The sequence below is a fragment of the Triturus cristatus genome, chromosome 6, assembly GCF_964204655.1.
Source record: "Triturus cristatus chromosome 6, aTriCri1.1, whole genome shotgun sequence".
Classification (NCBI taxonomy): domain Eukaryota; kingdom Metazoa; phylum Chordata; class Amphibia; order Caudata; family Salamandridae; genus Triturus; species Triturus cristatus.
The window spans coordinates 104,051,271-104,064,969 of NC_140589.1; the positions used below are offsets into that span (position 1 = coordinate 104,051,271).

The window sequence follows — 13,699 nt, forward strand, 5'->3', positions numbered from 1 at the left end:
ACGATAACAGTACATGCTCGAGTTTGTGTTGGTTTTTGCAAGTTTTAATAGTCCCAAAAATCCGAGGTGGGTGCTCTTTTAATCTATCTAGCGTGAGTTAAGGGATATTACATAAAGAAGAGGGCCCCTTTTGACTTGTCCGAAGCGTGGACCTACACCCCTTAGTGAAAATCTACTGCCATAAGTGTATTTATTATGTGCTTGCGAGGGCAAGCACATGTGCTATAGTTATGGTTTTGTTGAATAGCTGCGTGGTCAACAAGAAGTGACTTCCCCTCCTACCAAATCAAAAAAATAAAGCACTGTACACATAGGTACCAGAGGTTTTGCCTTGGTGACATTTTTTATATGTGATCCATTCACTTCGGTGTCATGAGAGGCCATAGTCATCTAAATGACAACACATACCTTGAAAGGGGGTGTTTTTCAAAACGTGCATTACCGTGCTCACTACTCCTGCAATATGTACAGTATCTTTCTGCTTGATCATTTCATGACTTTGAAATAACACAGACTGGTGTATCGGAAAATGCCTCACACTGCTGCACGCCTCACACTGCTGCACGCCTCACACTGCTGCACGCCTCACACTGCTGCACGCCTCACACTGCTGCACGCCTCACACTGCTGCACGCCGCACACTGCTGCACGCTGCACACTGCTGCATGCCGCTCCACGCCACACACTGCTGCATGCCGCTCCACGCCACACACTGCTGCATGCTGCTGCACGCCATACACTGCTGCACGCCACACACTGCTGCACGCCACACAATGCTACACTCCACACACTGCTGCACGCCGCACGGCTGCACGCCGCACACTGCTGCATGCCACACACTGCTGCATGCCACACACTGCTGCACGCCGCACAATGCTACACGAAACACTGCTGCACGCCACACACTGCTGCACGGCACACACTGCTGCACGCCACACACTGCTGCACGCCACACACTGCTGAACACTGCTGCATTACTCACTGCTGCATACTGCACGACACTGCTGCACGCAGCACACTGCTGCACGCCGCTGGCGCCACACAGTGCTGCATGCCTCACACTGCTAAACGAAACACTGCTGCACGCCGCACACTGCTGCACGCCGCACACTGCTTTTATGCGAGTTTATGCTACTGACATTGTAAATGACAATGCCTTTTATTTGTTTTAAAACCAAAACATAAATAAAAGGCATTGTAATTTTACAATGCCAATAGCTCAAACTCTTATAAATGCGAGACCTATTGCATTGCAAATGCTTGTTTAACCCATGGCATAAGAACATGCAACAACGCAATGAACTGGATTTTTAGTACCATGGTTCTCCTTGAACTGGCAAGAATAGGCACATTTCTCAAAGTTGCGCAGGGCCTTCTTAAAAACACACAACCAAGCATAGAGATGTTTGTGGATTGACAATTCCCAGCTTCTGCATCTTGGACATTAGGCATAGTAATGTTTGACCTCTTTGCACTTGAGTTTTAACATCTGTCATGTATACACTCTATCTTGCGGTTGATTTTAAAACTTTTTTTTTTCTTTACTTTTGTATAAAAATATTTAAACCGGCTTTTTCATAACAGATTTTAAATAGTCAAACATCCTAAATCTAATAATACTGCTTGTTTGCCTAGAATGTTATTTTGGGGCACTAAGTGCCAGCTATTGCACGGATTCATCGTTTTCCTTTTTTCTCAGCCTATTATGCCGTTTTGTTTGTTAATGTTTTATATTGTTTTGGTTTTAAGTAACCTACACAATAAACTTTGAATTGACTGTCAGTGCAAGTATAGTCAACATTTCAACTAACATCAACAATAATTTCACCTTTATGCATGTTGCCTCATCTGTGTCTAACCCCATGGGTGCCTACTATAGTACATGCCTCCAAACCTATGAGCAACCTAGTGTCTACCGATTCCCCCCTGCCAGCCCCCCCTCTCAACTAAAACGTACAATCATCTGGGCAGGACCACCATTTTAATCAGAGCTATCTTCCCCATAAGTGACAGAGGCAGCTCCCGCCAAAAGCGCACCGAACCTTGCGATCCCTCCACCACTCTACAAATGTTAAGCACCAGATATTGGTCAACTGTCCCCGCCAGTCTGACCCCAAATATTGGGGTGCGGTACTCACCCATGGGAGCCCTACCTCCGGCAATCCCTCATCCAGCCTCAATAACGTTGTATCTTGTATCTCCTACAACTGAAGTTGCAATATACATGGAAAACTTCACAATTGTTCTTCACCCCCTCAATCCAAGGATGGGAAATTGCATTCTCATTATTTTACATTTACATCAATTGTATTTGTGGAAAAATAAGGTTGTTGCCACAGCTCTGCTTTTTCTTAAAATGATCAGTTATACCAACCAAAACCCTGTTTGTAAACCAAATACCAAGCATGTTTTTTATATAATTGTTCCACATTTAGAGGATTTGGACTCCGTAAGCATGTATGTTAAATATGATATATAAATATATAAACATAAGTGCTTAATTTAACTTTTCTGTTGATTTGTCGAAGTTAAAATTAATGTAAATTTGGCGACTTTACCTCAGGTTCTACTCATATCTTTACTCCAGTCACACCAAATTCCCAGAGGAAGAAACTACCCTACCTGTTTCACTGCCAGATGATGGATGACGATCTCCAATGTGCCCTTTTGCTCCTCCTTGGGATCAATCGGGCCAACACCGCCTTCCTTCGGCAGAGACCAGGAGAACGTGGCATTGCGTACTTCTAAGGCCAAGTCTGGATCTGAGGCAGGAGCTGAGAAAGGATACCCCAAAAGATCAATTTAAAAAGTAGTCTGTAAAAAAGAGGGATTTTTAGTTCTAGACACACTATGGTGTATGTTAATTTTATTGAAGTCTGTCACCAAACGAAGGTGACAGAGTCATCACTATGCACATGATTGTTGTGTTCTGTATTCTTATGTCCAACCCTGGACACAGTAGTTGCTGCATCCCCTGTCACCAGCTGAGTTCTGGAATGTTGACAGTTCGCAGCTGGTGACCGAGGAAGCTGGTGTGATCTCCTCAGCTTCGCACCTTAGCGGAGTCTGTGTTGGTAACTCTCAATAAAAAAGTTCTTCATCACAACTTTGTACGATCATCCTTTTCCGTACAATTTCTGGCGACGAGTACCAACACAGGAACCCACTTGAATTCAAATACATGACATGTACGGAAAAGGATGATCAAAGTATAAAAAGAGATCATGTCTGTAAGCATGGTAGAGGCACATAATCCAATATAATACTGACTCACATGAGTTTAGGCACTTTTTAAATTCTACTTCAACCCATCTGCAAGCCAGACTCGCCTGGTATGTGCCTGCCAGAAATCTCCACCCAAGAGATTATTCCCTCCTACATGCCCCTTGTTTCAGAGGTTCTTCAAAAATGAAAAGATATCTCAGACCAAGTTTAAAGCAATGCTTTCTATGGGTCCTTTTGACCTCAGATTTATTGCTAACTTTAGAATAATTAGAAAACAAATGTTCTTTTCCAGGTCTAAACACCAAGCAAAACACAACAGCACTTCACCATATCCAAGGCAACATACAGAATCCGCAACATCTTCAACAAACCACTGATGAACCACAACCTTTGAAATTGTTGCGCCCACCTGCACAAATACTTAGTGCTCAAAAATTCTGGAAAGCCGCATGTTAACACTGAAGGAATGAAAGGAGTTTTGGAGAACAAAGTGCTTTAATTGCCTATCAATTGTAGATGGTGCTAAAGAAATGCTGATAACACAACATAGTGTGCTGTATGTGTCACTCATCATCATCGCATGTTTCCATCAGTCTGCGCCTCCAAGGGGCTGCCATTATTGAAAGACTAGTACTGCTGCACAAGAAGCCCATTGATTTAACCAAGACTTTGGAGACCAAACATCCCAACCCCCCAACATTCTTGAGCATCTGTATGTTGTATAGTACTACACCGAAGTCAATAATATGGACCCCAATCAATCAAAAATAAGTTTATTGTGACCAATTGGTCTTTAAACTACATATACCAACATGACACGGATAATAAATACAATTGTTAAAATTTTTAAAAGAACCTAAAATCAAATTTCATTATTTTCTCGTAAAAGCTTATTTTTGAATTGTCATACTATGAGCCAAGGCCGTTTATCTAAAAAAATTCAATACATGATATAATTACAAACATTCGATTGGCCTCTGTTTATCCCCCTTGGACCACCCTTTTCATTTCCTTATTCCATGAGAAAACATTTAGCTACTTGTACGAACTTTGCCAAAGCAATTGCGATATAAAAAAACTGCATGTCAATAAGGAGCTTAATTGCTTGTATCCTTGAGCTTATTCCATATTTTAAAAAGAGTGGCTTTAAAAATCATCCGCCGCAATTTTTGACAATCCATTATAAAATGAACACAGGTACATTTAAAATCTAGCCCGCATGTACATTTACCACAGTCATCCATTAATATGTTTTTTATTTTCTCATTTGAACGGGCGGGATTAATACCTATTCTCACTTTTAATAGTTCCAATCTCAACCCTTGATTTGGTACAGTATCTAGATACGGATACCAATTATCATTGCTCCAGGTATTTAACATAAAATGCACAGACTTTTTTTGATTCAAGTAATCCATGTTGATCTGTCTGGATTTTTAATTTCCCAAAATTTTTAGAACACTCTTCCGTTCTTCAATACATAATGATTCTGGGTCAATTTTTACTTTTAATGATTCACAAATGGAGAGCAGTTTATTTCTGGTAGCTTTTGCCCACTTTAATTCACTCTGTTGTATCTCCTTCCTACACCAACATGACACTTTCTCCTCCTCTCCTAATCCCAACCGTTTCCAAAATCTACACAGATTTACCTGGACTTGTATGTTCCATGCTGGCCAATCTAGTTCTTGCCTAATGGCCTGTACCATTGAGGAGCTAGGCAAGGAAAGAAGAGTTTTTAAACATTTACCTTCCTCCTTATCCCATGAACATTTCCTCCCCAAACACAATATTTCTGCCCCATACTGCATCTGTGGGGGGATCATAGCCTTAAATGCTTTCAACACTGGTCTATGTGACATGTCTTCATAAATACTGTTAAATTTTTTCAACCCACAAATTCCTGCTAGACCTTTTATTTTCTGGGCCTGTTGATGCATACCCCAATTTAAAGCTCTGTCAAACCATACTCCCAAATATTTATATTCATTGACGACTTCCATTTTTGTCTGACCCAGGCACCAGCTATATTCATGTTTTTTCTTTCCAAAACACAATATTTTAGCTTTTTCCATGTTTACTATTAGATGTTTGGCTAGACAATATGTCTCAAAAACATTTAGCTTTCTTTGCAACCCTAATTCCGTTTGGTCTAAGATAACTAGGTCATCTGCGTATAGTAGGCAAGACAGATGCTTTCCATTTACCTTTGGGCTTGCTCCTCTTTCAGTTATTAACAGTTTTGGTAAGTCAGCAAGAAAAATAGAAAATATAAGAGGAGCCAAGACACATCCCTGTCTTAAACCATTATTGATTTTTATTTCTCGGGTTAAACCTCCTGCTGTATCTTTAATAACTTGTGCCCAATTTTCGCTGTGCAGTCCTTGGATGACTTCTAATAGGTCCTCGGGGATATTATATCTATTTAGCGTCTCCCATAAGCATTCTCTATCTACTAGATCAAATGCCGCCCGGAAGTCGACAAAGCAGCAGTATAATCTACCCTGCTGTTCTACTGTCTTCCTAGCCACGGCCCACAATGCAAAACAATGATCAAGAGTTGAGTGCCCCTCTTTAAAACCTCCTTGTTCTACCGGGACAATTGTATTTAATTCAACCCACTCCTTCAGTTTTCCCAGGATTATTTTAGAGAACACTTTCACACCGATATCTAATAGATTAATCAATCTATAATTCTTGGGGTCCTTTAAATCCCCTTTTTTATGCAATGGCCTAATTACGGCTCCCCTCCAAGATTTTGGAATTGTACCTGTGGTTAATACTGCTATGAAAAGTTTTGAGAAAAATTGGGCCCACCAATTTAGCTCTGTTTTAATTATTACTGCAGGTAAATTATCAGGCCCTGCTGCACGGCTTAGATTTAAAATCTTAATAGTATTCTTTACGTTTTTTATGGACCTGTAACTATGTCACTTCCAAAATATTGCCTACTATTACATCATCATAGTAAGTATATTAGTATTATTTTTAGCTTCACATTGTCTGCATTATGCTGTGAACTACTGTATTCACCTATTATACTTAACTTGCGATGTAGTGGTTAGGCTGATGTAAATAATGTGATATAAGTTTCATGTACTACCAACTACTACTACCTACTAGCAGCTACCTACTGAACAAACTTCAGGTAGTGCAGAAAGCCGCAGCCAGAACTCTTCTTAATATCCCCATTAAGACCAGCATTAGAAATCACCTGCGTATTCTGCACTGGCTTCCTGTGGTTGAGAGGGTGAAGTTTAAATCCTTGGTCCTGGCACACGCAGCCGTCTATGGACATGGCCCCGCATACCTGAGAAAGCGCTTCAGGTTCTATGTCCCTACCAGGCAGATTTGCTCAGCTGCAATGCTTTTGGCCCATCTCCCTAGGTTTCGCCTGGAGAGGGTAGGCGGCAGCTCCCTTGCTTACAAGGTGGCTGTGGCCTGGAACCAACTTCCTCTTTACCTCTGCAGCATCCAGGATTCTCAGCTCTTTAGGAAAAAACGTAAGACCTTCCTTTTCATCTAGGACGCTATTGAATTCTTTTTCTTGCGCCGGGACACTGTTTGAGTAGCTGTGCGAGCTACAATTTCCCATTAATAAATAAATACACAAAAATAAAAATGTAATATAAAGCTGATGATATAGTGGATGTAAACTATCCATACATAATCCAGAAATAAGGCTCAATATACTATTTCATACTGCTCTTCTACCCTTTCTAGACACTGTGAATAACAGTTATTGCTATTATCCTAGCTAGTAGTAATTAATTAACCAACCTTAGAAGGACGGACGGCTGAGTTGGCCTACCCAGGATTTCAAATCGTGGCCTGCAGATCACAGGAAATGTCAGAATTAGGTGTTTAAATCAGAAATCTATATTTCTGGCATTCAGTGGTCCACTTTGTACAAACCTTTGCATTCCTTTACGTGGAATTACAGTTTCTATATCAATTGTGAAAAAACAAATGCATTTTAATCCTGAAGTTCTGCTAGCCCTAAGATTACTTAGCTACATTCCGCCATATCTGGCGCCTTCTGAACCTCCTTGACTTCCCACTACTGTTTTTTTCTTTTACTGTCCCTGTTTCTTTGCCGGCCTCGTACCAGTGATGTAATAGGAGTCCAGGTCTTGATCTGGAACTTGGAGGAACCGCTCGATCCTATCCAGGGACACTTTGGCTTGTACAACTGAAGTCAACATCCATGGGAAAACGTTGAGCGGCAAAATCAGCAAGTCGATGAGAGACAAGGTTGTAAAGACCTATGGTAAAAGTAGGATATTGTATTACATGTTTTTGCCAAAGAGTCTTATAGCCAGATGTTAATAAGTGACAGTGTCAAGGACAGGTAAGTGCTGGTTTCTGAAAAGCTAAAAACTCATGGCCACAATTATTTTTTTCTGTTTGTGGCCGCCAGGTTGGAGTACCTTGCCTGCCAAACTTCAAATCAGGCCCTTGATTTCAAAGATATTAGGTGAATTTCTAACATTCAGTTCTAGATTAGCTGGTGCCCACCCTAAACAATGACCACATTTTTAAATATTATTTTTTGTCAAAGGGAATACAAAATTCAATAATTCAAAGTTACAATACATGCCATAATAATATGATTGATTGATTGATTGAAGCTTTATTTCGATATAAAAACATATCATAAAAGCAATACATTACATCAATAGAAAAAAAACAGTTTAACAAAGCACAGTATAAAAGCCTACAGAATCAACAGTGGCATTTTAAAAAAAAAGTGAAATGGTAGCCAATTTTAAGAGCCAATACAGGCCGAAGCACATTACAGTATCAACTGTTTCTTTGCAGTTCTTATCCTCCAAGCCCAGCCCAGAAATGTAGCCATACAGCAGGCAAAAAAGGGACGGGCATCTGAACGCAGTATGCGTAAGGCTTCCAAATGTGATCTTGTGCCCAGACTCCTACGTAGGGGCTTCAACCATCTCGACCTAGGCACAGCATAAGCATGGCACTCAAACAACAGATGAGCTATGGACTCAACCCTTGAGTCACAGAAGGGGCAATAAGGTATAGTTTGAAATGGAGGTTTCCAGGTGGAAGTTAACAATCCTAAGGGAAGTACACCCACCCTAAATTTAAAGTACAATGCTCTGTCGCCCGAGTTATGGATTAAGACCAGATAAGGTCCTCTAAGGGGGAGATCCTTAACTAGCAAGAACTAGGCAACAGATTTACAATGTTTAGGGTTGCACAATCTCTCGTTATCCACCCAAAACCAGTAAGCCTTCTTTAGCATTTGTTTTGAAGGTGTTGTTCTGTTGACCCAAGCGTCTCCTAAACCCAACTCATAAAGAAGTTGCTTAACCTCCCTGAGCCAGGTTACCTTATGCCAGCCTGATAGGGATAAGAGTTCGCTTGGGGCATCTGCATAGCTACTCAGTTCAGGGACGTTCCATATCCTGGCCCATAATAAAAGGGGGCGTAGCCTAGCTTGCTCGCAAATTGGGCGTGTACCTGCATCTAGCAAGAGGGGGATTGTAGGGGTACTGTGGGGTAACTTCATAAGATCTTTATGGAAGTTGTTTTCGAGGTGGGTTAAGATGTCGACTCTCTGTATGCCCCACAATTCCGCGCCATACAATACTGCACTCACCACCCTTGCCCTGTAAATGTCTAGTAGTGCCCCAATAGGTTTTAAGGATGAGGCACGATGTTCTTTGAGCAGGGCTCCTGCAACCCTCTTATGGGTCAGAAACACCTTTTGGTGGTGCCCCTTCCAACTCATATTGTCACAGAGTCGAATGCCTAGGTAGTCAAATTCTTTGACTTTTTCGAGTGGAACAGAGTCTAAAACAGGAGGGACAACAGATTTCCTGGGGGGGTTAAGAACAAGGAATTTGGTCTTGCTTATATTTATGGACAGGCCCTTGATGTCACAGAAGGCCTTGAAACTAGAAAGCAACTTTTGGATACCTGCTGGTGATTTTGAAATTAGGAGGGTATCATCCGCAAATAGGAGCGTAGGAACTTTCCTGCCAGCCAGGGATGGTGCATCTGACGGGTGTTGAAGCAGATGCTCCACCACTCCGTTAACATAGAGAGAAAACAGAGTGGGGGCAAGCACACACCCCTAGCGGACGCCCCTATCTACGGGAATACGAGATGTTTTTTCCCCCTGGGTACCCCATCTAATCTGAGCAAAGTTGCTTTCATGAAACTTTATGAGCAAAGCCAACAAGTAAGGGGGTATGCCCAACCTATCGAGGACATTCCACAATTGGGCTCGTGGGACCAGGTCGAAGGCAGTTCGCAAGTCTATAAAGACTAGATACAAGCTGCCCCCACCCAGCACAACCACTTTCCAATATATCATTAGAAGGCGAAATGTCTGCTCGATGGTGCCTACCCCTGTTCTAAAACCTGCCTGGAAATCTGACAGAACCTGGTTTTCTTCGGCCCACTGCAAAATCCTACCTAGTACCACTTTGCCCGCAACCTTTTGTGTTGAGTCAAGCAGACTAATAGGGCGATAATTAGCTGGGTCGTCCCGGCAGCCTTTCTTAAAAATAGGGACGACCTCAGCGCCCCTCCATGAGTCAGGGAGAGAACCTCCCAGCAAAGCCTCATTCAAGAGTGAGGCAATTAGTCTACTCCACAGTGATGGGTATTTCTTCAACAGGTCACCCGGAATTCCATCAGGACCTGCAGCCTTATTAGATACAATACAGCTGATTGCCCTTTCGACTTCCTCAGTGCTGAAGGGGCAGTCGTTAAATGAAATCTCGGCTGGAAAACTGGCAAGAAGACCCATGCTAAGTTGGGGAGCCCCCCGTGGAACAGAATACAGTTTGGAAAAGTGGGCAAACCAGACATCACCAGGGATATTACAGGTAAACTGAAGATCAAGAGGTTTGTCCCTGGCTCTCAACAGATCCCAAAACCCCTTGGAATCTTTCCTGGTACTTGCCTCCACTAAATCCCGCCAATAACTGTATTCATGAGCCTCCTTAGCCTCAGCTAAAACTTTTTTGTAAAGTTTCCTCGCAAGTCTGATATTGCCTGGATCCTTGCTTTTCACTGCGGAAATGAGTTCCCCCTTAGCAACCCGACATTTGGAGGAATACCACTTATCTCTTGCCCTAGAAGCACCTTTCACAGCAACCCTCGCGCTGGTTTGGGATATAATAAACAGATCGCTTAATGCCACAATGGTTTCTGTGAATATCGGTAAAACAATTTTGCTGGTGACATCTAAGGCATCGAGGCACGACCCCACCGCTAACATGATGGTCCCTGCCTGAGCCATCCTTTCCTCATCCGCCGCTACTTTAGCCCACTTTAGGCGCCTGCCACAGTTTGAAGGGACAAGTTCATGGGAGGTTTTCCACTTGTGGGGAAACTTGGCTAGGTTCCCGACCTGCCAAGGCGGAGTCAGGGTTAGAGAGAGAGGATTGTGGTCACTATCACAAGACGCTATAACCTCCATGTCATAGTGGAATGACCACAAATTGTAATTCAGCATGATATAGTCTATTCTGGAGGTATGTCCCATCCTGTTGTAGGTATGCGCACCCATAGAATCCGATTTGGATCGTCCATTAGTTGGTCTTAGGTCGTGTTCCAAGCAGAGTGCATTGATGTCTATCGCACTCTGCGTCCATTTAGGAATCGGGTCTAGGGTCAGGGTGGGGATACCTCTCCTTGTGTCCTCATCCCAAGTGTCCAGAATGTCCTCCCTAGCCAATGGTTCAAAGCAGCAGTTGAAGTCGCCTGCAAGAAGAACATAAGAATCAATGCTGCAGGCGGCTAGATCACTGTTTAAACCTGTAGAGGATAGAGATGATGCCCCACCCCTGGCCCCCCTTAGATAGAGGTTAAAAACTTCTAACTTCCTTCCCCCTGGGCATAATATAGTTATCCTCTGAAGGTCAGGAGAATGAGTGGACTTTTGGCTTACACTTAAACCTAGTGCGATATTGACCCATATTAGAAGGCCACCTGACGGGCGACCTTTGCATCCATGTTGTTGGGAAGCTGGGACGAAGTAGGTCATGAAGCCTACTCTGTGCCTGGGTTCTAGGCACCAGGTTTCCTGCAAGAGACAGATGTTATAAGGGTCCAAAAAGGCGTTCCATTCAGGAATTTCAAAGTTGCGGGCAAGCCCTGCCACATTCCAACTTATGATCTTTAACAAGGGTTCGGCTGGGGTAATCTGCCTTGAAGGGTTAACAGGTATAGCCAGATTGAGCACAGGTCCTGCTACCCCCGCAGCTGTTCTATTTAACCTATGCAGTGGCTCAATCTGGTGATGGTAGGGAGCCATTACTGCATCGGTCAACTTCCTAACTGCTGGGACATTCTGAGTAGGCGGCAAGGGAATCATACGAGGAGAGTCCAGTCGTTCCATTACGACTTGGGAGCCTAAAGTGCATGACGTATTCAATCCCCCCTCTGTAGGTAAAGCAAATGACATTCCCTCTGGGCCTAGGGAGCTAACAGCAGAAGGTTCAATCAACACAGGAAAAGATTCTGTGAGCCCTAGGACCTGTGGTGAAGGTGCTTGGAGAGCAGATTGCCTTGGGAGTCAATCTACCTCCTCAAGACCACCAAACCTATTCGAGGTTGGGAGGCCATTCCAGTTTAAGGGGAAATCTTGGTGGATATTAGGATGACTCCTCCAAGTGTGATGGTGTACCAATGACCAGTCCTCTTCCCGTGTGTGTCTAGGGCGTGGTGGATAAAAGAAGGACAGTGGCCTAGGTATAACAAGAGAACCTTCACCAATGGGCCAAGAACAGATGTGGTGTGCCATGTGAGGGTCCTCAAAGGTCACCACTATACAGTCCCCGGAACTGGTTTTCCTTGTGGGACCCACCCAGGGGATTCTACGTACCATCAGAACTCTGCTTCTCCGGCCATTGGGAATTGGTCTATTCACATTAAGCCAATGCATTATCTTATTCTTCAGAGACCAGTGGTTCTCGTATTGTCCGTTTCCAATCTGGGGGACACCCGTCAACACGACCACATAATCATTGGCCTCTGGAGGGAGATCGATATAGCCCCCTCTAAAATTGTTCTTAACAGGAGGGCCCTGGGTTGGTTGGTACGCCACTTCACTGGGAGGGGGTCTATGTGGGACGCCTGCATTAGGTTTAACTGATGGTAGAGGGGTGGGGCGCTTGGGAGCCTTAGGTTTGGGGGCGGTGGAAATATGATCCACACCCACGGTCCGCGGTTTGGGAACCGGCCGTACAAAAGCTGGTACTGGAGGGGGGGGTTGCGGGGCTTGTGAAATTAGGACTTGAGGTGGTGGGTCAACTACAGGAAAGCCCTGATTTTCTAGACTTCTCAGGCCGAGAGTGGCCAGGGCAATAATGCTCTTATCCATCTCAAGCAAGTTATACTCAATGCGTGAGAGTCTAAGATCAAGGGGGGAGAGAAGTTTCTTAAGAGTTTCCCAAACTAAACCTATAAATTCCCCTTCATTCCTTTCCAGACCCTCTACGTGTAAGCCCTCATCCTCTGCCATGATGATGGAAGAAGCAGTGGCTGTCCCCTCTTTGGCTCCCTCACAATGTGATTGTTCCCTGGAAACACACCCTCCTATAGCATTGGATACCGGTACACTAATCAATTTCAGCTGTTGTGCAACCGCAATTTTAGCCTTCTTACGACAGTAAGCAGACCAAGAATTGCATTTTCTTTTAGGCTGTTTATCTTTACTAGTGATACACCTAGGTGAAAACATTACAGGGGTGGGGGAATTAAAACTAACATCCTGCTTGGGAGAAATGGTAGGTAGATTCACTACACTTTCCTGAGTCGGTGGCTCTAAAGTAGGGGAAAATAGGGGAAGAGTCGGGGTGTGGTGAACGTCAACCTGCGTGACTACACAATGGGGAATGGCTGGACGCTCCGGGGTAACCGCGGTGGCTATGTGGCCCAGGGAGGATTTTTTTGAGAGTTCGATTACCTGGGACAGTCTTCTGGCGGCTGCCAATTCCAGGGAGACACGAGTCTGAAGTTTAGTAATTTCATGGTCTATGGCTATATTGGTACGGGTGATGAAATCATCCATGGGGCCATTGATTGGAGGGCCACCCTTGGCGGCCTTGCTCCGTGTTAACCTGGTGCACATAACTTAACAACAACAACAAGGGCAACCCCCTGGTTTAACAGTGGGGATGAAATGATAGAATGGTTTGTCAATTTAGGCTCAGACGAGGAAATGTTGGGAAACGAACGAAGGAGGGTGGCCCAGTCCAGTCCTCGCAGACCTCGAGCGGCCTCAAACGGCCCGCTCTTAGCCCGGTCTTCGCCCCGGTCGCTCCCGCTCGCTCCCGCGCAGCGGTGACTCCAGCTGGTTATCTAGGGGTGGGGCAGGGCTGGGGGCGTGGCCGGCAGGGAGAGCGGCCACAGGTGTGACACGCAGGGACTCCTGGGCAATGGAGTCCCTGGTGGGCTGCTCGCAGCCCTGCCGGTTCACGAGGGCTCAGTT

General features: G+C 44.2%; 1 pseudogene across 1 annotated transcript in view; it reads right to left on the bottom strand.

Annotated features, from left to right (window-relative positions):
• The window catches only part of LOC146816444 (ATP-binding cassette sub-family C member 10-like), an 839,384-nt pseudogene that overhangs the window by 705,247 nt on the left and 120,438 nt on the right, over positions 1-13,699 (bottom strand). Inside the window, exons 4-5 of the transcript XR_014962842.1 lie at positions 7,334-7,490; positions 2,623-2,774 (exon numbers count right to left, since the gene is read on the bottom strand). The product of XR_014962842.1 is annotated as an ATP-binding cassette sub-family C member 10-like (transcript). The remainder of the gene's footprint in view (positions 1-2,622; positions 2,775-7,333; positions 7,491-13,699) is intronic.